The 24,277-nt window shown below is 35.8% G+C and overlaps 1 protein-coding gene across 1 annotated transcript in view; it reads right to left on the bottom strand.

Annotated features, from left to right (window-relative positions):
* The window catches only part of LOC145247978 (innexin unc-9-like), a 350,087-nt gene that overhangs the window by 236,060 nt on the left and 89,750 nt on the right, over window positions 1–24,277 (bottom strand). The window contains exon 2 of the mRNA XM_080109636.1: window positions 6,115–6,173. The gene's annotated coding sequence lies outside the window, so the exon portion shown is untranslated. The remainder of the gene's footprint in view (window positions 1–6,114; window positions 6,174–24,277) is intronic.

The raw sequence follows: 24,277 nt of genomic DNA, 5'->3' as shown, positions 1-24,277 counted from the left end.
CGGTTTCCAGTCAGAAATTTAGCTGTTAATGGGTCAAAGTTCAACGATTTGACCTTTGAGAACTCTATCAAACTCCTCCGACAATTTTGGGTGTAAACACTTGAAATTTTAGATATAGATTATGTGGACATGGATCTAACTTAATAAATTGATTTGAGCCCCAAAAAATAATTGTTAGGGTGTCAAAATTGGGGTCAAAGTTAAAAACAAAATTGACGCATGGGGTCTCTCCCAACTTTTCTCTATGGTAGTTAAGGAAGTCTATTATATAGAAAGACATTTCCGTACATATTCACATTTTTTAATATATATATATGCACATAAAGTTATTAACAGTACAAAGCCGGGCGGAACTGCTAGTAAATATACATTTGTGAGTCTCTCTGCAAAGTCCTAAAAAAAGATGGACAAAGAAAAAAACAAGAAGACAGAAAATCCAATATTGTGTGTGAGCGCATATGAGTGTGTATGTGTGTGTATGCGTGTGTACGTGCATATGCGTGCATGTGTATTAGTTACGTGCAGAGAACATTTTCAGGGAAGATGCTCAAATAAAAAAAAAAACGACAAAAATGTAAGTAATGGTTTAGCAATGCCTATAATGCATTCCTCTGAAAAGGGCACTTTTAAATCTGTAGTAAAAGGAGCAGTTGCTTGGGCAACCCTAGCACCACCGCCCTTTCCGCACATCCCTGGTGTGTATGTGTGTGTGTGTGTGTGTGAGTGTGTGCAAAATAAAATTAAAATAAATAACTCGCCTTTTATTTTTTTATTTTTCTCCCGGTTTTCGCGCTTAGGCGGTACGTTCCGTGAGTGGTGGTGGTGGTGGTGTTTTTGTTGTTGTTGTTGTTGTTGTTGTTGTTGTTTCGTTTTTTGTTTCTTTTTTTTTTATTATTGAAGATTAAAACAACAAAAAGGTTTAAATTGTACAAAGCAAAAATAAAATTAGTCTTCCTTTCTTGGCGGCGTGGTTACCCGCATAGAACACATTACAAGTCGTTTCCAAAATGTCGCCGGATATTTGTCAAACAGCAATCTTTGTTTACAGGTGAGGAGAAACGAGTCGGGAGAAATTCAGGGAAGAAGAGGGCGGAAACATATAGGCGAACCGGCTGGATTGAGAGGGAAGAAGAGGGCAGGAATTATGGATAGACAGCTACTGGATGAGAGGTTAAAGGTCAGCGATGGTGAGGGTGTAAGAAAAGGAAGAAAAGAAAGGTAGATAACAACAAAGAAAAAAGGAAAGAAATGTATGATAATACGAAAAGAAAGAAAGAAAAAACTAAGAAAAAAGGAAAAAAGTAAGAAAAGAGGTAAATTATAACAGAAATAATTATAATAATTCATAAACACAAAAGTGTCAATTTTAGCCATTTTAACATGAAAGACACCCCTGGTGGGGAAACCGGAGTTTTCCCGGAAAATCCGTTCTATTACTTTTTGACTCATACCATGTTTAATGTTTGTGCAAAATTTCAACAACAAAAAAATCCGAGGCGTAATTATTGAGAAAAGTACGGACAGACGAACGGACGAACGGACAAGGATGAAATTACAGGTCCCCCCTCCTTTTGTCGGGGGACCAAAAATGAATGAAAAATGATAAGAAGATTAGGTTTCCGTTCTGCTACATCTACAGCGAATGTGCTTACGGTTATATCTCATAGGATTAGCGAATCTCGACGGAAGCTTCCTTTCTAAGGCAATTCCTCTCGACATATCAAATGCTTTTGATAGGGTATGCCTAAAGGTCTACTTCACAAAATCCCCAGCTATAGTATAGCTGGAAATGTCTTCCCAATTATTAAATCATTTCTCTCTGATAGGTTCATAAGAGGAGTTGTTGATGTTGCAGAAATCAGAAGCTCACAGTATTAATGCTGGAGTCCCTCAGGGGTCCATCCTGGGTCCAACTCTTTTCCTGATCTACATCAATGATCTTCCAAATCACATCCTCAGATCATTCGTAGACATCTATGCTGACGACACTACCATCTATGCCAGCACATCAAAGGCCGTAAACGACCAAGTACTCTCTGATTCTCTCTCCTCTGATCTTGAGCACGTAATAGAATGAAGAAAGAACGAGATGGTTATTTTTAATGCATCTAAAACCAAGTTTCTATCTTTACATCATAAACGCTCTGATCCCCATCTGGCATCAGTTGAAATGAATGGTTCTCGTTTGGGGGAGGCCTCATGTTTTGACAAGCTTCCGGGCTTGAACTTTATCCCCGATCAGAAATGGGACACTTACATCAAATCCGTTGCGAAAGTCGCTTGAAAAATGATGGAATCCTTCTATCGATCCAGTAGATATCTCAATGCTGATGCAATTCTTTACCTATATAAGAGCCAGGTACGCCCAAGGATAGACTACTGTTGCCACTTCTGGGCAGAAGTTACTAGAAAGACTTATCCTGCCTTGACCGGTTCAAAATAGACTTCGTCGCCTAGTGGGAGGTGCCCTTTTCTCTTCCCTGCAACCTCTTTCCCACAGAAGAGACGTTGCAAACTTGTCTCTACTTTAACTTTATTATCATGGCAAGTGCTCGTCTGAACTCCATTCTTTGCCCCCCCCTCGCCAAACTTTCACGAGAACACTCGCATAGCTGAAAACATTATCAATAATTTCCCCACTCTTTATCTTAATTTTTTCTTTTTTTTTTATTTTTTTGCGCTCGCCCGCGTACGCGTTGCTATTTACATTTTTAAGGGGATTGGTTATTTTTTTTTTTTTTTTTTTTTGCGCTCGCCCGGTTACTCGCTGCTATTTACATTTTTAGTGGATTGGTTAATTTTTTTTTTTTTTTTTTTTTTTGCGCTCGCCGGCGTACTCGTTGTTATTTAATTTTTTAGAGGATTGGTTAATATTTTTTGTGTGTGCTCGCCCGTATACTCGCTGCTATTTACATTTTTTAGGGGATTGGTTAATTTATTTATTTATTTATTTATTTTTTTTTTTGCGCTCACCCGGTTACTCGCTGCTATTAACATTTTTTAGGGGATTGGTTAATTTTTAATTTTTTTTTTTTTTTTTTTGCGCTCGCCCGCGTACTCGCTGCTATTTACATTTTTAGGGGATTGGTTAATTTATTTTATTTTATTTTATTTTTTTTTTTTTTGCGCTCGCCCGGTTACTCGCTGCTATTTAAATTTTTAGTGGATTGGTTATTTTATTTTATTTATTTATTTATTTATTTTTTTTTTTTGCGCTCGCCGGCGTACTCGTTGCTATTTAATTTTTTAGGGGATTGGTTATTTTTTTATTTTTTTTTTTTTTTTGTGCTCGCCCGTATACTCGCTTCATATTTATATTTTTTAGGGGATTGGTTATTTTTTATTTTTTTGCGCTCGCCCGCGTACTCGCTGCTATTTACATTTTTAGGGGATTGGTTAATTTAATTTTTTTTTTTTTTACGCTCGCCCGCATACTCGCTGCTATTTACATTTTTAGGGGATTGGTTAATTTTTTTTTTTTTTTTTTTTGCGCTCGCCCGCGTACTCGTTGCTATTTACATTTTTAGGGGATTGGTTGATTTTTTTTTTTTTTTTTTTTTCGCGCTCGCCCATGTACTCGTTGCTATTTACATTTCTGGGGGATTGGTTAATTTTTTTTTTTTTTTTTTTTTTTGCTCTCGCCTGCGTACTCGCTGCTATTTACATGGTTAGGGGATTGGTTATTTTTTGTTTTTTTTTGCGCTCGCTCGGGTACTCACTGCTATTTACATTTTTTAGGGGATTCGTTAATTTTCTCTCTCTTTTTGTTTTTTTTAAACAGTTTTTTAGGGTTCTGTTGATCAATGCCTTACCATAAAACCTCTCCCACACCCAAGCAACGCCGGGTGTCACCACTAGTATATATATATATATATATATATATATATATATATATATATATATATATATATATATATATATATATATAACTACTTAATTTACTCACATAAAATTAATATACGAAAGTATATATTTATGCATAAACTTTAAGTATTTACTTCAAAAGTGCTCAATACGTAGGTACAGCTAGTTAGTAATTTATAAAACATAAAATATTATATATATATATATATATATATATATATATATATATATATATATATATATATATATATATATATATGTAAGCCTGAAGAGTCCTAGAGTGGATGAAACGCGGAATATTCAGTGTAGCTTAATCGCCATATATATTTTATAGATTACTTACTATATATATATATATATATATATATATATATATATATATATATATATATATATATATATATTTGTTTACTGCTTTTTGGGAAAGAATTACAACAAAGTGCTCAATTACAAAGAAAAAAACTTTTTCGATATAAGAGCTAAATATTTATTTATTTAAAATTGTACAGAAGGTCAGAAGAACTTTTGTACCGTCAGTTTCAAGCCTAACATAAGGGAGAGCAATTAATGGTAAATCGTTAATAAAGACGAATGAACACATTTCTAAAGAAATGGCAGAAACACTAGAGGAAGACCTCCAATCTGTAGTGGAATGGGGACAAAAGTGGTTGGTCGCATTCAATGCTGCCAAGACTAAACTAGTTTCATTCAATAATTACAAGAAACCCTCTCTACCACCCATAGCAATGGCCAACGACTCTTTATCTGAGAGTCCATCTTTCAAACTCCTTGGCCTAACGTTCACGGGAAACATGAGTTGGAACAATTACATTGAAGGCATTGCCAGGGCCGCTGCAAGAAAGGTAGGCTCTCTCTCTCTACCGTGCTAGAAAACTACTAACACCCGAAAGTATCCTGTACCTCTATAAGGCCACCATTCGCCCATGTATGGAGTATTGCTGCCACATCTTGGCTGGTGCATCTGCTACTAGTCTCTCGCTCCTTGACAAGGTTCAAAAGAGAGTCGCAAACCTGATAGGCCCTGAACTGGCATCTAAGCTTCAGTCTCTGTCCCATCGACGAAATGTTGCATCCCTCTGCCTTTTCTACAAGTATTTTAGTGGTGAATGCTCTGACGAACTGCAATCACTTGTGCCCCCACGACGCGAGCACCCTCGACAAACCCGACAGGCTACTAGATCCCACCCCCACACTGTAGAGGTCCCTAGATGTAAAAGATCTTTTTACTCCAATAGTTTCTTCCCCAGAACCGCAAGACTCTGGAATTCCATTCCAGGTCCCTGCTTCCCCAACAGTACTGACGTGCAGAAGTTCAAGTGTAACGTGAACCGACACCTTGCTGCCCAAATCCCTACATAGTACCCCAGTAGTTGTTGCCCCTGATAGTAGCCCCCTACACCAAAGTGGCAATTTGCCTTGTTTGGGGTGAAAATGTAATAAAAAAAAATTTAAAAAAAAAATGTTAGGCTCTCATCAGCCATCGAGTGCCAACATTATTTACGATTTACCATTAACTGGCCCCCTTATGTTAGGCTTGAAACTGACGGTACCAATGTTTTTCTGACCTTCTGTACAATTTTAAATAAATACATTGTATATATATGTGTGTGTGTGTGTGTGTGTGTGTGTGTGTGTGTGTGTGTGTGTGTGTGTGTGTGTGTGTGTGTGTGTGTGTGTAACGATGGTCGTCTCAAATGTAAAGGTTTCAATATTTTGACTCAAGCAGGTGAAGGACTACGAAGACGGAAGTGACGCCATTTAAACCAGCGACGTTTTGTGATGCAGAGTTTATTTTTTACATAGTCACCATCATTCTCGTGCCTATTTTCCTTTTCGCATTTTTTTTTCTTTCTTAGTTATGTTTTCTAGTGCCATCTTTGCATAAATCCATTTTCATAAAATATTTTTTTTTAATTTTCTGGTAGTTTAAAATCAATAAATATTTACCATTTTTTTCATCAACCCCAGCAAGGGAACATTTATTTTAACATATTAAAAAGAATCGTTTTTTGGTATCAGGAATTAGTCTAAAATTTTACCAATTCCGATACTGAATCCGATACCCAAAAGTTCCGATTTTTCCGATTCCCGATTCTGATCACGGTTAATCGTCCCAACACTAATTTATTATGAGTAAAGATTATAGGAAAGTGCATTAGAAGAAACATACATTCATTAACCAAGTTTTATATAATAAATAAAAGTATGCAAAAAAAATAATAAAATTACCAAATCCACGTGGTTCAATTCCAATCGACGTCAGCGGCCATGTTATTCAAGAACCAACTCTGAAAACGACAAAACTAATATTAAAAAGAATTTTATTGTACTATAGTGCATACTCTTCGTATCATTTGGATTCATCAGATTGCTGTTCTCGTTTGGAATGTCACTTTCACAACGTTTTGGTGTAATCTCCGTCATTTTTCAGGTGTATCTTTTCCCTCCAGATCAATGCCTCCGTTCAGTCTCGAAAGACAAAGGATACCCCCAGTAGGAGCAGCTGCGCGTGTAGTTGTGAGGCGAGGCTCGTACAATCCCCAACCACACCTCTCCTGAATCGGCACTGTTTGAGCCCAGTGACAAGGATAAGTCCAGGTCGACTGGAAACAATGCCGAGATAAGAGGAGAGCACATACAGCACCTGAAAATCCTAAATGGTCACCCATTTAGTACTGACCAGGTTCAACGTTGCTTAACTTCGGTTATCCAGCGGGAACCGGTATGTCAACGTAATTATGCCGTGTGATTACTCCCTCCAAATATGGTCAGCTATACTCGAATTTCCAACCTCTCCGTCTATCACAGCTTTTCGATGTTCTTCTAACCGTACTTTTAGTGGACGACATGTCTCACCTTTGTATAGTTTTCCACATTTGCATGGGATCTCAGGCTGACGGAACAAGAGCATGCTACCCCCGTGAAGTAAATAAAGGGTTCCGTTAGAAATTCTGTTTCAAATTTCTCGAGTTCGACAAAAACATTCTCGAGTTCAACAAGATACACCTGAAGAAGGTCAGAGGTTACACCGACCGAAACGTTGTGAAAATGACACTCAAGATGAGAACAGCAGTTCGATGAATCGAAATAATACAAATAACCAATCATCATCTCAAAAATTCAGAAATGAGTATATTCTTATCGTGTGCTATATATTAGGGGTTTGCTGAGAGAAGCAGTCATATTTGACAGACTTTTATGTCTACATGTAAAATTTGTAATGTTTCAATAAAAATGTAGGTATCGAGCGAACTAATGTACAATGTTATATATATATATATATATATATATATATATATATATATATATATATGTATATATATATATATATATATATATACAGGGTGACCCAAAATAACAGAGGACAATCATTTGTTTTTCTGAGCATTTTACAGTAAACGGAGAAAAAAAGGCCAAAGACCCTAGTGTTTTGATGTGATGTTTTGAATATAATAGACTAGTTATGACCAAAGTTTCATTTCATTCGGACAAAACACTAAGAAACGTAGTCTAATTAGAGTCGGGGCCCGTTTTTTTGGGGTCACCCTGTATGTATATATATATATATATATATATATATATATATATATATATATATATATATATATATTTAGAAAAAAAAAATTTTTAGACCCTAGACGTTTGACTACATGTAAAATGTGTAATGTTTCAATAAAAGTGCAGGTATCGAGCGAACTAATGTACAATGTTATATATATATATATATATATATATATATATATATATATATATATATATATAATACAAAAAAAAAAGATTTTTGACCATAGACGTCTTTCGCCATCCTCATCAGGGGTAATCGACGGCATTTTCGAATTTTTTTTTTTTTAAGAAAATATGGAGGAGAAATTAAAAATAATGAACATAGAAACGAGTAATTAATATATGTACAGGAAAAAGGTGAGGGGAAAGGATAAAATAATTTTCAGGTTCAGGGTGTTCACAAACTATTTCTGCCTGCAGAGAGAGGGTTTAAGACGTGGAATAGAGACGGATTCGAGAGTTTTCAAATGACTACTCGATCGGCCTCGAAATAAAATTGAAAAAAAGTCGTCCTTATAAGCTTGCCCACATTTTGGGTTATCTAATAAATGATTTCCAGTTGCGAAATCTATATTATTTTGAGTGGGGTTTAGGATAATTTTGTTTTTATTTTTATATCGAAAACTTGAAAGAACATGTCCAATTCTTGTTTCAAAATGAACGCTGGTTCGCCCGACATAGACAGCATCATACTGACATTGGAATTTGTATATAATATTGCTAAGTTTAGTGCAAGGCAAATCGTCCATTTTGAAAGAGGAAAATACAGGTTTCGTATTAAAAACAACTCTAGGTAAAACAGACGGAAAACAATTGCTGATATTCTGTTTAAGTTGATTAATGAGCGGGACATATTTTTCACCAACCCACAGCAACATAAGATAAACAGGACACTTTGAAGGGCCAAATGTTACATCTTTATTAAATTGCTTGATTTTGAATTCGATACATTTATCAATCAAGAATTCTGGGTAGCCATTATCGATTAGAATTTCCTTAATTTTAGTCATTTCAGTATTTAGTCGACAGGGGGAACAAATAACCAAGGCCCAATGTACTAACGTATAAAATAACGTCAACTTAGTGTTTTTATGAGTAAAAGAACACCATTTAGTATATAGACCGGTCAAGGTAGGTTTTCTATATGTAGAAGTGAGAAAACCTCCTTTAGACCATTCAATCAACACGTCGAGAAACGGAAGAGAGTTGTCCTTTTCTATCTCCATAGTAAAAACTAAAGCGTGATGTAAGGCGTTGAGATGTTTAAAGAAACATAAAGGTCCTGAGAAGGAAAAGCCGCAAACGTATCATCCACATAACGAAAATATAAAGCAGGGGTGCTATGTGATGAATTAAAAAGTTTTAACTAGTAAAACCCAACGAAAATGCCGGCAAGGATGGGACCTAAGGGGCTGCCCATGGAGACTCCATCAATTTGTTGGTACATCACGTTATTGAAACTAAACTTGACGGATTTAGTGCAAAAAGAAGGGAGTTCAATAAAATACTCTCCGATAAAGAAGGAGGAATAAGTTCACTACGATAGAGCGCATCGCAGCAAATAGTAATAGTCTCATCGATAGTCACCTTAGTAAATAAACTAGAGATATCAAATGAGAAAAATAAAGCATTGTTTTGATTGGGAGTATTATCTCTAATGATTTTGGATAAAGTAAACGAATCAGAAACACAGAAAGTAGAATAGAATGCGCGGACAGGTGAACGTAGCTCAGGGAGCCATTGGGCAAGGGCATGTTGAGCAGAGCCTTGGATAAAATTGGTCTGCAGGGAATATTATCTTTATGGATTTTAGGGAGACCATAAAGTCGAGGTCTCAAAGATCCAGTGGGTCGAATTTTCTGATAGATCTCTTTAGAGAGATAATTATTTTTTTAATAAGAAGCGCAAGCGTTTTAGAAATTTATTCAGTTCAGGACGACTACGCTGGCACCTTTATCAGGTCTGGAAAGATAAATGTCTTTATTTTTCTGTAAATTAAGAACAGTAGCAAAAATGAGATTTGTTTCCAAACAAAGTTCCTCGAGTCAACGAGTTGCTGCACGAATGTGCGATACCAGATACATTAGTTTTCATAGCTGTAAGAGTATCCGAGGAAAGGGGTGTGTCATGTTTTATCTGCGAAAAACATCATTTCGAATTCAGTAAGAACCTCAATATCACTGATGCATTTGGGATGAACTGAAAAAATTAAAACCTTTGGATCAAACCAGTTTCTAAGAGTCAGAAAAGACCACACTGGAAAAATTAAACAAGTGTTTATCCAGGTTAGTACTGTCTGAGCCAAATCTATTCCTAATTAGTAATGATAGATGCTCGTTAAATCTCTTCGTAAATGATTTCGCACTATTCTCGTCAAGATTCGCAAGAAAATGAGAAAAACGAACGAAATAAAAAAAAAGGATTAAAAAACTAGCTTGATTGCCATAAGTGATGACAACTAGTTAAAAGGTATTCAAGTTGGCGAGAAAATGTTTTAATATCGTCGGTAAGAAAGGCACGCTCAATAATAGAACTATGAGACAATTATATATGTGTGTGTGTGTGTGTGTGTGTGTGTGTGTGTGTGTGTGTGTGTGTGTGTGTGTGTGAATAGCTGTTTAACGGTACAAAACTTGTACATTGATTTATACAAAATAGTCAGCAAAAACCTTTCATCAACAGACTTATCAGGAGTTAATCGTTGATCATAAAATAAACAAATAAATAAAATAACTCGCAAGAACAGACTTAACAGAACAGTACGCGTAAATTTTACCGAAGGAGAGGGGGGAAACGGGTGGAAAAACGAATAAAATATATACAATAATATAAAATATATACAATAATATGAAATATATACAATAATATGAAATATATACAATAATATAAAATATATACAATAATATGAAATATATGTACAAGTGAGGCAAGTGGAGAGTTAAAATATATCCCCAAATAAGTCTAATGATCGGACGAACTCCTTCTGTCGACAGGAAGGCGGTCTGCGTTGGAGAATAGAGACTGACTCCAAAATCTGCAAGTGATTTTGAGAGTCATCCCGATGCAAAATCCTAAAACACTCTTTTTTACACATTGGCACACGGTGGATTTTCCTGGAGGTGTTGACACATGGCAGATTTCAAGGTGGAAGAAAGTGGGTAATGGCGACAAGCCTTGCACAATCATATTTTTGCTGGAACATGTTGGTTGATTCGAGTCTGCACATTTAAGGAGGTTCGACCTACATAGTCAGCAGCACACTGACAATTAAATTCATAATTTACATTACTTTTTGTGATGTAAGGTAACCCATCCTCATAACTAGGAGAAATGCAGACTATACACCAAAGACCAAACGGTCAGTATTCTAATAGTTACTTTATCAACTGTGCTTGCAATTGATACTCTCTGATCTTCACATTCATTTGTCCAATGTTGGCTGCCGTAGGAGCGCTACAAGTGACCTGTCAACCAGTCCTCTCCATCCTTCCCATTCGCACATCTAAACCGTATCGCTCAGCTTAAATCTGGTCTATTCTGTGATGTTGTCTTCCCATCTGTCTTCCTCTCTACCTTCCTCCTCTGACTGTTTCCTGGAGCACTGTCCTGGCAAGCGTCTCTGCTCTTGTTACGTGGCCGAACCACATTAGTTTGCGCCTTCTAATAATTGTTTTTTGTTCAATGCATTCAATAATGACTCGTTAGTTATAAATCTGTTTAATGTCGCGTGTGGCTTTTACAACATCATGAAATTCAAAGACTGGGTTGCTTTAGATTTATGAATATTAAACTTGTAAAGAGGCTTGGATTGTGATTTTAGGTGTCATGAGAAAATGAGACGAGGGTGACAAAAAGAGAAAGGACCCAAAAGACTAGAGTAAAGAGGAGAGGAAGTGACACAAAAGACGAAAAAAAAGGGAAGCGGTGGAACAAACAAAAATAAAAATCTAGAGATAATGAGATAAATTGGGAGTGGATGGGAGTAAATGAAAGTTTTATATTAATGTTTACTTTGATGTTTGATGAACTGGTATATATATATATATATATATATATATATATATATATATATATATATATATATATATATATGTGTGTGTGTGTGTGTGTGTGTGTGTGTGTGTGTGTGTGTATATATATATATATACTAGCATTTCAGCCCGGCATTGCCCAGGTGGTTGGATGTGTATGTTGAGCAAAAAAAAAAAAGTGGTAGTAGGAAGGCAGGCTCGAACCCGTACAACAAAGGAGGAAAAGAACGAAAAAAACCCTGACATCTTTGCTGTTACGACCACCGCCAAACGGTAAGTGACGTAGGTTTAAATTAAGGCTAGGCAATCGAAAGGAGAGGATGACTTTCAAAAATATTGGAGAAAAAAAAGCGCCCCCCCCCTGTAGATAACTGGCTAGTTGAAGGTAAAGATATGAATGTTTTTAGTCAATTTTTCGATATTTGTCGTCTGAAAGGTCAAACTTCAAAATGATACTGATCTTGCGAAAACCGTCGCCTCTGTCGAAAGCTGTAGGCAGACATGCAAACATACATTTATATATTGATAACTAAAGATTTTCAACCCAAACCAATTAAAAAGCTTGCCCTATCTCTGAATACCCGTTATGTAAAATTTCAAATGTTAGTTCAAAAATTGTCTGAGTAATTTGGTAGAGACTGCATAGGTCAAATTTTTTTTTAACTTTGACTCCAATTTATACGCCTTATCATTTATTATCTTGGACTTAAATCAAGATCTTAAATTAGATCCATGTCCAAGGAATCTATATCTAAAATTTCAAGTGTTTAGACCTAAAATTGTCGGAGGAGTTTGGTAGAGTTCTCAAATGTCAAATCGTTGAACTTTGACCTCTTAATCGCCAAATTTCTGGCCGAAAATCGATCACATCGATTATTCCAAATCTCAGTACCCTGTATATCAAATTTCGAGTCTGTAGACTAAAAATTAACGGAGTTATTGCGCAGGGAAATGTACACAGACAGACAGACACACACAGACACACAGAAAAATTTACTTTTATTTATATATATATATATATATATGTGTGTGTGTGTGTGTGTGTGTGTGTGTGTGTGTGTGTGTGTGTGTGTGTGTGTGTGTAGATAGATAGATAGATTGATAGATTGATAGATAGATAGATAGATAGATAGATAGATTGATAGATAGATAGATAGATTGATAGATAGATAGATAGATTGATAGATAGATAGATAGATAGATAGATAGATAGATAGATAGATAGATGAAAATCTTGAAATTTGTAAAAATTGAGACCGAAGGAAGAAGAAAGAGTTAAGAAGGCATTCATATGTTAAACGACACAAAAACAATCTAATGACAAAAAAAAGAAATAGAGATCACAAAAGCTGACTGAAATAGAGGGAGTAAGAGGAGGTGAGAGAGAGAGAGGAGGTGACAGAACGGACGTGAGAGAGAGAGGGGGGTGACAGAAAGGAGGTGAGAGAGAGGGGGTAGAAAAGGGAGATAATAAAATGGAGAACAAAGACTAAAAAAGAAAAACTGTGACAAAGAATAGAGGGTTAGAGAGAATAAAGAGAATTTGTATGTTAATGTATTGGAGGGGGAATGAACGAGAGAGAAAGAGAGAGAGATTGTGTGTGTGTGTGTGTGTGTGTGTGTGTGTGTCCTCTCTCTCTCTCTCTCTCTCTCTCTCTCTCTCTCTCTCTCTCTCTCTCTCTCTCTCTCTCTCTCTAGTTGAGAGTGTCAGATATTTCAGATAGATTCCATTCCGTGATTATATTTTGATGTTCGCCTTCCGTTTTTCTAAATGTCAGCCTAAACTGAAGCAAAAACACTAGAGTTCTTTGTGACAAGACTGTTCTCGTTATAATTCGCTTTGTTTGGCTATTAAAAATGCTAACCTCCTCGTTTGCGATAGCCAAGTAGGGAATCGCTCATTAATGTGATGAGGAGTGCCCTGTGCACTCGTATAAACGTTAGTTTTATTTTTACTAGCCAATTTTAAATTCACCCTCGTTTGCATATCTTTGCTAATGTGTCGAAGAGGCACTCACGTTAGGTGGTTTGAACCGGGTTACTCTTGAGGAGGAAGTTTCATGTGAGTATGAATGTCACAAACAATCCCCAGTCGCATATTCATTCCCGTCAAGGGAGATGACGACGTTAGATTTTTTCAGCTCTCGAAGGACTATGTCGATATCCTTCTATCCAAACTGCCGGGTATTCTCAAATGGTCACCCATCTGGTACAGACCAGGCTCAACGTTGCTTAATTTCAGTGATTCAACGAAGACTGGTGTGTCAACTTGATTATGCCGTATAACTTGTGAGGATGCATCTTGATGCACGAACATATACTACACTACACTCTCTCATCCCATTAACAATAAGGGGGAGGTTATGCTTACGAGAATGTTCTCAAAACAACAATACTACAGGATCTATACAAAAAGGAGGAGGTAATGCCTGGAATTATTGTAATGATTTTATCTATAAAATAAATCTCATCTATCTTGCTGCTCAACTCCCTACATAGTATCTCTGCAACATATGTCCCTGATAGTAGCCCCCTTACATCAAAGTGGCACTGTGTCTTGTTTGGGGTGAAAATGTAATAAAAAAGACATATAAATGACCTTTGTTTGAAATTTGCAAAAGATAGACTCAGCCGTTTCGGAACCTATGAGGAAGGAACTCACACACACACAAAATGACTTTTATGTAATAACAGAGATAGAGATATTGTATTGGCCGATCGTAAAATACGCTTAAATATTATATTTTAATTCATGCTGATTCCGTATTTATTATTATAAAGCCAATTCTTTATCGATTATTATATTGGACCAATACATAGCAACGATTTCAAATATAAAAAAGAGGATTTGTATGCCATCAGCTAAAATCGAAAGCAAAATTTATAGCTCTCAAGCCTTATCAGTTAGTGTATTACTTAAATCTATAAGTATTAGGTTAGTGCAAAAATAAAGCCGTTTTTGATATTCAACTATATATATATATAAGTTGCAGACATATGTATATATACATATATATATATATATATATATATATTCATTTAATCACATAAATTAGTATACGAAAAATAAATGTATGCGTAAACTTTAAGTATTTACTTCAACAGTGCTCAATACGTAGGTAGGGCTATATAGTAAGTTATAAAATATATATGGCAATTAAGCTACATAGAATATTCCGCGTTTCATCCACGCTGATGAATCGTAGTGTGGGTGAAACGCGAAATGTTCTGTGTAGCTTAAGTATTTCTTAGAAACTCCGCGGATTAAGGACTATCCAGTTATTTAGTATTTCCTTTTCAAATTAAATATGTTTTTAACTCTTTTTCAAAGTGTTTTTTAACATGTTTTATTAACTACTTACATATATATATATATATATATATATATATATATATATATATATATATATATATATATATATGAGATTATTTTTGCACCAGCCTGATAGATAAAACTGATAAAAAAAGTTGTTTAACATATAACTTTTAATTAACGCATGCGCAGAGAAAACGAGTATAGTCGACCTAAGTCAAGCCGAAGGTCAATGTTTTTTTGTTAATTTTGACCCCTTAACAGCTATTTTATCGAATCAAAACCAAAACTAAAGTATGCTACAGGTCTAAATAATCTATACATCAAATTAAAATTCTGTAGACTAAATATTCAAAGAGGAGTTAGGTAGAGACAGTTCGCACATACACAGACAAGGTCTCATATATATAATATATATATAAAGATATATATATATATATGTTTGTGTGTGTGTGCGCGCGTGTGTTTGTGTGTGTGTGTGTGTGTGTGTGTGTGCTAGAACGTTTTCATCTTAAATTCTTCACAATTATTCAAAATATAATTCAGTGTAATACTGAAATGAAGCGAATCATCTCATAAGAAACCATAAAGTATGTATAAGTAATCAATTAATCCTCGTTTTTGAAAGGAATATGCGAATTACTTAACGTTCAAGTAGTCGCTCGCGTATCCATAACTAAGTATATTAAAAAAGTTAGTTTTAATATTTTTTTAGGTATAAAAAGTGGGCTTTTAATATTAATATCAGAGCGAGAAAAAAAAAGCAACTTTATATGTATACAGATTAGTACAAAGAAGAAGGTGATGCCTGGGAGAATGGTATTATCACGAATGAACATATATTACCTCCTCAAAAAAAATGACTTGAGTGCCATGATTGTAACAGCAAGGTGATTTCAAAAAGGAGGAGACTTTTTAAAAGAACGATATGCGAAAAAATCCTGTTTTCATCTTGAAAAAAAAAAATGCCGCAGGAAGGTATGGAATGCTTCAGAACAAGAGTTCCCAGTGGAAGCATTCTGGTTCTCCCAGAATCAAGAAGGCCAGACAGAGCAAATCACTTTTTTTCGACAGCACGGACATTATCTACACTGCATATGTTGTGCCGTTCCAACAATTTGTGGAAGGGCCCATGGAAGTCATCTTGCGTGATCGTGTCAATAAACCTAGCCACAGCCTCTTTCATCTCCTCAATTGCCCTATAACAAAAGCTTCTATGGTTTTCCTTGAGCTTAGCGAATAACAAAGAGTCACAAGGAGCAAAGTCTGGACTATACGTAGGTGACGAAATTTCTTGATACCCATCTTACTCAAATAGTCTGTAAAAAGGATGGATGAATGGACTGGTGTATTGTCATGGTGGAAATGTCACGGACCGGATGTGAATGCCGGCCTCTTCCGACGGAATCTCTTTCTGAACTTCCTTAAAACCTTTACATAGTATTCCATGTTATGTGTCTGTCTAGCGAGAACCCAGTGCATGTATACAAGGAATAAAAAATTTAAATATAAATCATAAAAAATTTAAATATAAATCATAAAATTTTTAGATATAAATCATAAAAAATTTAAATATAAATCATAAAAAATTTAAATATAAATCAGAAAAAAATTAAATATAAATCAGAAAAAATTTAAATATAAATCAGAAAAAAATTAACTATAAATCATAAAAATTTAAATATAAATCAGAAAAAATCATAAAAAATTTTAAAAACAAATCATAAAAATTTTTAATATAAATCATAAAAAATTAAATATAAATCATAAAAAATTAAATATAAATCATAAAAAATTAAATATAAATCATAAAAAATTAAATATAAATCATAAAAAATTTAAATATAAATCATAAAACTTTTTAAATATAAATCATAAAAAATTTAAATATAAATTATAAAAAAATTTAAATATAAATCATAAAAAAATGTAAATATAAATCATAAAAAATTTAATATAAATCATAAAAATTTAAATATAAATCAGAAAAAGTCATTAAAAAATTTTAAAAACAAATCATAAAAAATTTTAATATAAATCATAAAAAATTAAATATAAATCATAAAAAATTTTAATATAAATCATAAAAAATTAAATATAAATCATAAAAAAGTTTGAATATAAATCATAAAAAATTAAATATAAATAATAAAAAATTTTAAATATTTATAATAAAAAATTAAATATAAATCATTAAAGAATTAAATAGAAATCATTAAAAATTTAAAATATAAATAATAAAAAAATTAAATATACATTATAAAAGAAAATTAAATATTTATTATACAATTTTTTATTTTGCTGTCTTTGTGTTGAATTATTTTATTTGACTGCGATTGTCTTGTATAAAAATATTTCTTCTAAACAATGTTTTGTAAGTCTGTAAAACACCAGAATAATTAATCCCTCATTTAACTCATCTCATTGTTCGGATATGACGTTTTCTTATCTGCTTTGTCATTAATTTACGATTTTCAACTTTCTGATTCGCATTTGTTCTAAGACGCAACTTTGCGCATACCTATATTGGATTTGATGACTCCATATCTATCTAGGTATTGCATGAGTTGGTATTACTGTTGACTATGTATCATATATTCGGTTGAAAAAAAAATGGCGCTCAGAGTTTTCTTTGCTTTTTTTTTATGAAAGTCGAGACGAAACAGTCATGAAACACAACTTAGTTAAATGTGTAGTCAGCGGCCAAACGCACGGGTCGACTTAGGTGTGTGTGTGTGTGTGTGTGTGTGTGTGTGTGTGTGTGTGTGTGTGTGTGTGTGTGTGTGTTTGATAGCATTTGATTAGCGAGCAAAGGTAGGGGGCGTTGGAGCAGGAGGTAAGCAAAAGAAAGACGAAAATAAACGCAGTACTTGAAGTCGCAGACGGTGTAATTGAAGCGTAGGAATTTGTCGAACTTTCACCTCTGACCTCCGGACGAACAGTTCCGAAGAATACGCCAACCTTTTGCCACGAGTGTTAACCGGAAGAGTGCATAGGTCAAAAGGCGCGGATCTTGAAAAGTTCCCATGGTCGTGCGCATATTCTCCGAAGAGTTCCATTTCCTGTCTATCCTGCCTTGACAGAGTACAAAATAGACTTCGTGGCTTAGTGGGGATGCCCTTTTCTCTACCCTGCAACCTCTCTCCCACAGAAGAAACGTTGCGAGCCTATCCTTGTTTTATCGTTATTTCCATGGCAGGTGCTCGTCTGAACTCCAATCTCTGGTCCCCCCTCGCCAATCTTTCACGAAAAACACCCGTCTAGCAAAATCCACTGTGAAAAATTTCCCCCACTCTATATCTGTGCCTAAATCAAAACGCGGATTCCATGAACAAAGCTTCTTTCTTAGAACTGCACGCCTGTGGAACTCTATTCCGTCTGCCTGCTTCCCACCAGACTACAACTTGGATGTCTTCAAGTCCAATGTTAACAAATTCCTAATGAACCGCCTCCCCCCTTAAGTAAACACTTCATCAAATCTCCACACTAACGTAATGTACTTGCAATAACCCTTATCCCTGAGTGGCTTCCGGGCCTTGATAAGTGGTGATCACTGTGTAAAAAAAAAAAAAATGTCTATCCTTATTATGTCGACACATTCCAAGTTGGATACGACATGAGATACTGGGAGAGACACTTTGTTGCTTCATTTGCAGGTCGATGTGTCGGTGTGTTATTTTTGTCTATAAAAATGATCCAGGAAAGGAGAAAAGAAAACAGGAAAAGCGTCTGAATGTCCTAAAGATCATCGAAGTTAAGCAACGTTGAGCCTGGTCGATATCAGATGGGTGATCGTTTGGGAATATCAGGCGCTATACATAGGATGTTGTTATCTCCCCTAACCGGGGTGTACATGCAGCTGTGAGCTGTTTGTGAATTCGATATTCCTGAGACGCTTCCTCTTTCAAGGGGCTATTGCCGCTGTTATTATTATTATTATTATTATTATTATTATTATTATTATTATCATTTATTTATTTATTTACATAGGCATCACTACTTATCACGGCCCAGAGACCACTCGAGGATAAGGGTTAAGAGTATACTGTAGTCAATTGGACAATATAGTAATCGTTAGTAATGAAAATTCAGTAAATTTGTTAACTTAAGTGGAATGGATCATTAAGAACTTGTTTACGTTAGACTTGAAGACAATCAGATTGTAGTCAGCTGAAAAGTAGGAAAACGGAAGACGGTTCAACGGGCGTGCACTTCTAAGAAAGAAGCTATGTACATGGAATCTACGTTTAGGTTTAGGCACAGATAAAGAGTGGGGGGAATTATTGATAGTGTTTTCAGCTAGACGAGTGTTTCTTGTGAAAGTTTGGCGAGGGGGCGACCATAGATTGAAGCTCAGTCGAGCACTTGCCATGAAAATAACGATATAGCAGAAACAAACTCACAACATCTCTTCTGTGACATAGAGGTTGCAGGGAAGAAAAAAGGACATCTCCTACGAGGCTACGAAGTCTATTTTGACTTCTATCAAGGCAGGACAAATCCTTTCTAGCAGCTCCTGTCCAGATGTGGCAACAGTACTCCATCCTTGGACGTACCTGGCTCTTATAAAGATAGATAATTGCATCAGCAGTGAAATATCTACTGGATCGATAGAAGGATCCCATCATTTTTCCAGCAGCCTTGGCAACAGATTTGATGTACGTGTTCCATTTCAGATCAGGAGTAAAGATCAAGCTCAGAAGCTTGTCAAAACATGATGCCTCCTGAAGACGAGAGCCATCCATTTCAATTGATGCCAGATGTGGATCAGAGCGTTGATTATGTAAAGATAAAAGCTTGGTTTAAGATGCATTAAAAGTAACCAGCCACTCCTTTCCCCATTGTACCATGTGCTCAAAATCAGACGAGAGAGAATCGGAGAGAACTTGGTCGTTTACGGTCTTAGATGTGCTACCATATATGGTAGTGTCATCAGCATAAATGTCTACGAATGATATAAGGATGTAATTTGGACGATCATTAATGTAGATCAGGAAGACTGTTGGGCACAGGATGGACCCCTGAGGAACTCCAGCATTAATGCTGTGAGCTTCTGATTTGTGTCCATAAACTACTACTCTTATGAACCTATCAGAGAAATAATTTAATAATTGAGAAGACATTTCCAGCTATATCATAGCTGGAGATCTTGTGAAGTAAGCCTTTATGCCATACCCTATCAAAGTCCTATTATTGCCTCACAAGGAGCTTTCACACAGGCTATCAAACATCTGTCCTTGAAGCCAACCTGTGGCGTTCCCTGGAAGCTGAGTGACAGCAAGTCTCCTCAGATTTCCAGTACTCTCCACCTATTCCGATATCATTTGCAAATAAATTTGTATTATCGCAACAGCCGCTTTCAATTGATTTATCGCTGGCAGCGGCCATTGGACTTCACTGGTATTTGAGTGGCAATAAGCCTCTCCAAGTTCCCAGTTCTTTTCGTACTTCTCCAGCAGAAGTATGGTCAGCGCTTTTTCCTTGTTCTTCCTATTATCCTTGAACCTTTTGTCATGACTCTTTGGGGGGGGGTCGATGATGAGGCAATGAGGGGGATGGGATAGATGTTTCCATGTAACCCTGCATCTTTGGCCTTTGCATCAGATGTGTATTAGTCTCCGCATTATTATTATTATTATTATTATTATTATTATTATTGTTATCATTATTATTATCATCATCATCATCATCATTATGATGGTGGTGGTGGTGGTGGTGGTGGTGGTGGTGGTGGTGGTGGTACTTGTGCATTTAACGAACCAGACGTAACTCAGCATTTGCTCGGCTTTGTCCGACGCATGACGTCAACAGCTGGATATAACCGAGCGTTGCCGATTAAGCAGACGAGAATTTCGCTATCAATTGGAAGAGTGTCACAACTCAAGATACGCTTATTTGAAGAGAGTTTTAAAAATTTTGTTTTAAAAAGATAACTGACGAAATAATAATGAATATTACAAACCTTGCGGACTAGCTCCAGACCCCAGAGGCTGCACTAAACTTTTGCCAGCAACGGAAATTGTTGGCAGAAGAGAAAAGGTGTTTACATTTTGGCCAGGATTGTGTACTTGCAAAGAGAACAAGCCTTTCCGACGGTTACGGTTGGAGGTGTAGAAGTGTAACATGTCGTCGATGGACCTCCATTAGGATTGGGAGCTTCTTCTCAAAATCCCGACTAACCATCGCGTGTATAATAAAAATAATATACTTATGGGCGTTCGAGATGGCATCTACAAAAAATCTCCATCGCGAATGTGGGTTATGTTCTCGCCACACAATTGTGGATTGGAAAAGTTTCCTGCGTGATATATGCAGGGACTATTTTCTTAGGAATCCCCGGCAGATTGGAGGCCCAGGCCATACGGTAGAAATCGACGAGTCCGTTTTTAACCGCAGAAAACACAACGTCGGCACACTTCTGACACCGGTCTGGGTCTTCGGCGGACACGACCCCGCCGAAAAGAAGGGTTTCTTGGTCACTGTACCAAATAGGAACGCCGCGAACACTAATAAATTTTAAAAAATCCTTGTTTCTGGCAAAAAAAAAAAAAATAAGTCCTTGTTTCTGGCAAAAAAAAAAAAAAAATAAGTCCTTGTTTCTGGCAAAAAAAAAAAAAAGTCCTTGTTTCTGGCGAAAAAAAATGTACAAATAATCCTTTTTCCTGCCCCCCCACCCCAAATGCTTTTCATTGCCCTTTTTTAGGCTTTTTTCATTTATTTGACATAAAGAGTTGCAAAAAAAAATAACAATAAAAAATAACTTTTACGTGTTTAAGACATAGACAGTATGTTTTTTTACGTTAAAAATTGAAAAAAAAAAAAAACAGTTCAGACAAAAAAAAGTTTCCTATTATTTAACAAAAAAACTTGTTTTGATAAACAGCTTTCTTTACAAAAGGCACATAAATATTTTTCGTCAATTATTTATGACAATTGTTGGTCCATGTTCTTAAAAACAAAGAAATATTAGGTTATTTTCCAGAAGAACCAACAAAGAAAAAGGGAGTTAAAACTAAATATACAACAAATAACGGTTACCAACGGCAAGCTAAGTTCCTCCTCTACATATTTAAATAAGATTTTGTGTTTTGACTTTAAAGTTTTTTTGTTTTTTTTTACGTTACGGTAACGTAAAGCTTGCCGAGTGAAAACAAAAAGTAAAATGTAGTCTCATTCGAGCAATGTTCGAGCCTCGATAATCGCTCAAAAATCGAAAATTAATTTTTAAAAAATACTGGTAGAATATTACATTTTTTCACGATTGCTGACTTTTATTGGATTCGTTTCTATCAATATTTTTATTTATTTTCGATTTTGGGGCGATTATCAATATTTGACTCGTTCAAATGTGACCATTATTTTGTGTGTTGTTTTTTTTTGGGGGGGGGAGTCAGAACAGATACTACACTTGTTCCTTTGTCTTTAAAGCGAGTATTTATAAGTTGTGTTAAATCCCGAGTTGTGTTCTTTTTATACAGCATGGACACAACATTACTGATATATAAACTAGTCGGCGTCATATGTCAGATATCTAAGCCATGTTTATCGAGAAATCATTCTTTATTTGCAATACCAATATAATAATTATCAAATGTAGCAAGATGGCATTTGAATAAAAAAAAAAAGTATGAATCTGACACAGGCACTTGCGTTACGAAACAACAGACTTGATTAATTGTCAAAAAGGAAACAAGTTAAAATATGGTGATTGAAAGATCATTGTCGACAAACGATTACACTACTCAAAGGTCAATCCAAGGAAATGACAATGACCCAATAAAACCCCCTTCGAGTGTAGCTACAATGACAATATCACCCCGAAGTGGCATTTTAGCTAATCACAAATAGTTATATATATATGTGTGTGTGTGTGTGTGTGTGTGTGTGTGTGTGTGTGTGTGTGTGTGTGTGTGTGTGTGTGTGTGTGTGTGTGTGTGTGTAGATGTTTGTTTTTGTTTTTGCGATACGTTTTGAATGAATTCAATTATTTGCGTAATTGCATTTTTACCTAAATGCGAGTTGGGAATAATTTTCCCTTTAACCAATTTGGTACCCCCACATATATCCAAACAGTCGTGCAAGATGGATGAGCGGTAAGGGGTTTAGGCTCATTACCATGGGGTCCCGACTTCGAATCTCCCTAGATTCAGCCACTCTGATGAGTCGTAGAAACACGTGTCAGTGGATAATTATATTTTAAAAATAATATATGTGTGTGTGTGTGTGTGTGTGTGTGTGTGTGTGTGTGTGTGTGTGTGTGTGTGTGTGTGTGTGTGTGTGTGCGTGCGTGCGTGTGTGCATTGAAGATTTGGGCGCAAGAATAATCAACCTGTCGAATTTCTGCACGTGCATCTCATTCCTTACACCCAACCATCCATAACAGCCATCGAGAATAAAGATCTATTTTTATGTATCAGTGTGCCGTCCTTCTCTTAAAACAGTAGAAATACAACACACGTGATAATTGTTGAAAGATTATGTGTTGTATATTAGGATAGTATTTTGGAACTACAAGCTAGATTTGTAGTGTTTCCATAAGACTGCAAATACCAATGGACGATCGAACTAAGGCACAATGTTATTGAAATAGCTCGAACACAAGAAAGTATTTCTTAGTTGTTGATGTGTCTGTCGATCTATCGATCTGTCGATCTATCTATCTAACTAACTGAAGAGATAAACAAGGGATGAATATGGAGAATATTTATAAAATATGTCAAAATATGGTAAAATTATATCACTGACAAGTTTACCGGAAGTAGCTTGTCAGCGTACGGAACTACGTGTTTTTTACGTGAATCAGGTTAGCTGGAGATCATTAGAGTTGGAAGTTGAGCAGGGCGGACGGTTTAACAGGTCGCATCCCTCTTCACGTGTGTCAAAATAGAGACCTAGAATGGCCTCAGATGTGACAATGTGCTTGGGTAATAAAGAGAATAGACTTACGAAATTATTATATTATTCCCATCCTTCAAAGGCGCCATTGGCTTTTGTACAACCAAATATTTAAGCCAATAACCATAACGCGACAAAAATCCATTAACCAAATCGGCTGACCAAACAAGACATTCATCTGTACGTGTACAATCACATATTTTGGTCTTACACACACACACACACACACACACGCGCGCGCACACATATACACACATACACACACTAACACTCATACACTCACACACACATGCACACACTCACACACATTTACACACTCACACACACACTCACACACACACTTATACACTCACACACACATACAAACACTCACACACACACTTACACACATACACACTCACATACACACACTCACACACAGACACATACACACACTCACAAACACACACGCGCGTGCGCACTAACCCTACCCTAGTTGATCGAAGGAGTTACGTCATTCAGATCCGCAGGTATTCGATCAGTGTCCAACATACCTTGCTGTCCTGTGTGTAATGGTTTAATGCTTTAATCACAAGGTAGACTAAAATAT

Source organism: Euprymna scolopes, chromosome 26 (genome assembly GCF_053919585.1).
Source record: "Euprymna scolopes isolate OS-2025 chromosome 26, ASM5391958v1, whole genome shotgun sequence".
Taxonomy (NCBI): domain Eukaryota; kingdom Metazoa; phylum Mollusca; class Cephalopoda; order Sepiida; family Sepiolidae; genus Euprymna; species Euprymna scolopes.
The sequence above is the reverse complement of the archived record's forward strand: the minus strand, read 5'-3'. Positions and strand labels throughout refer to the sequence as shown.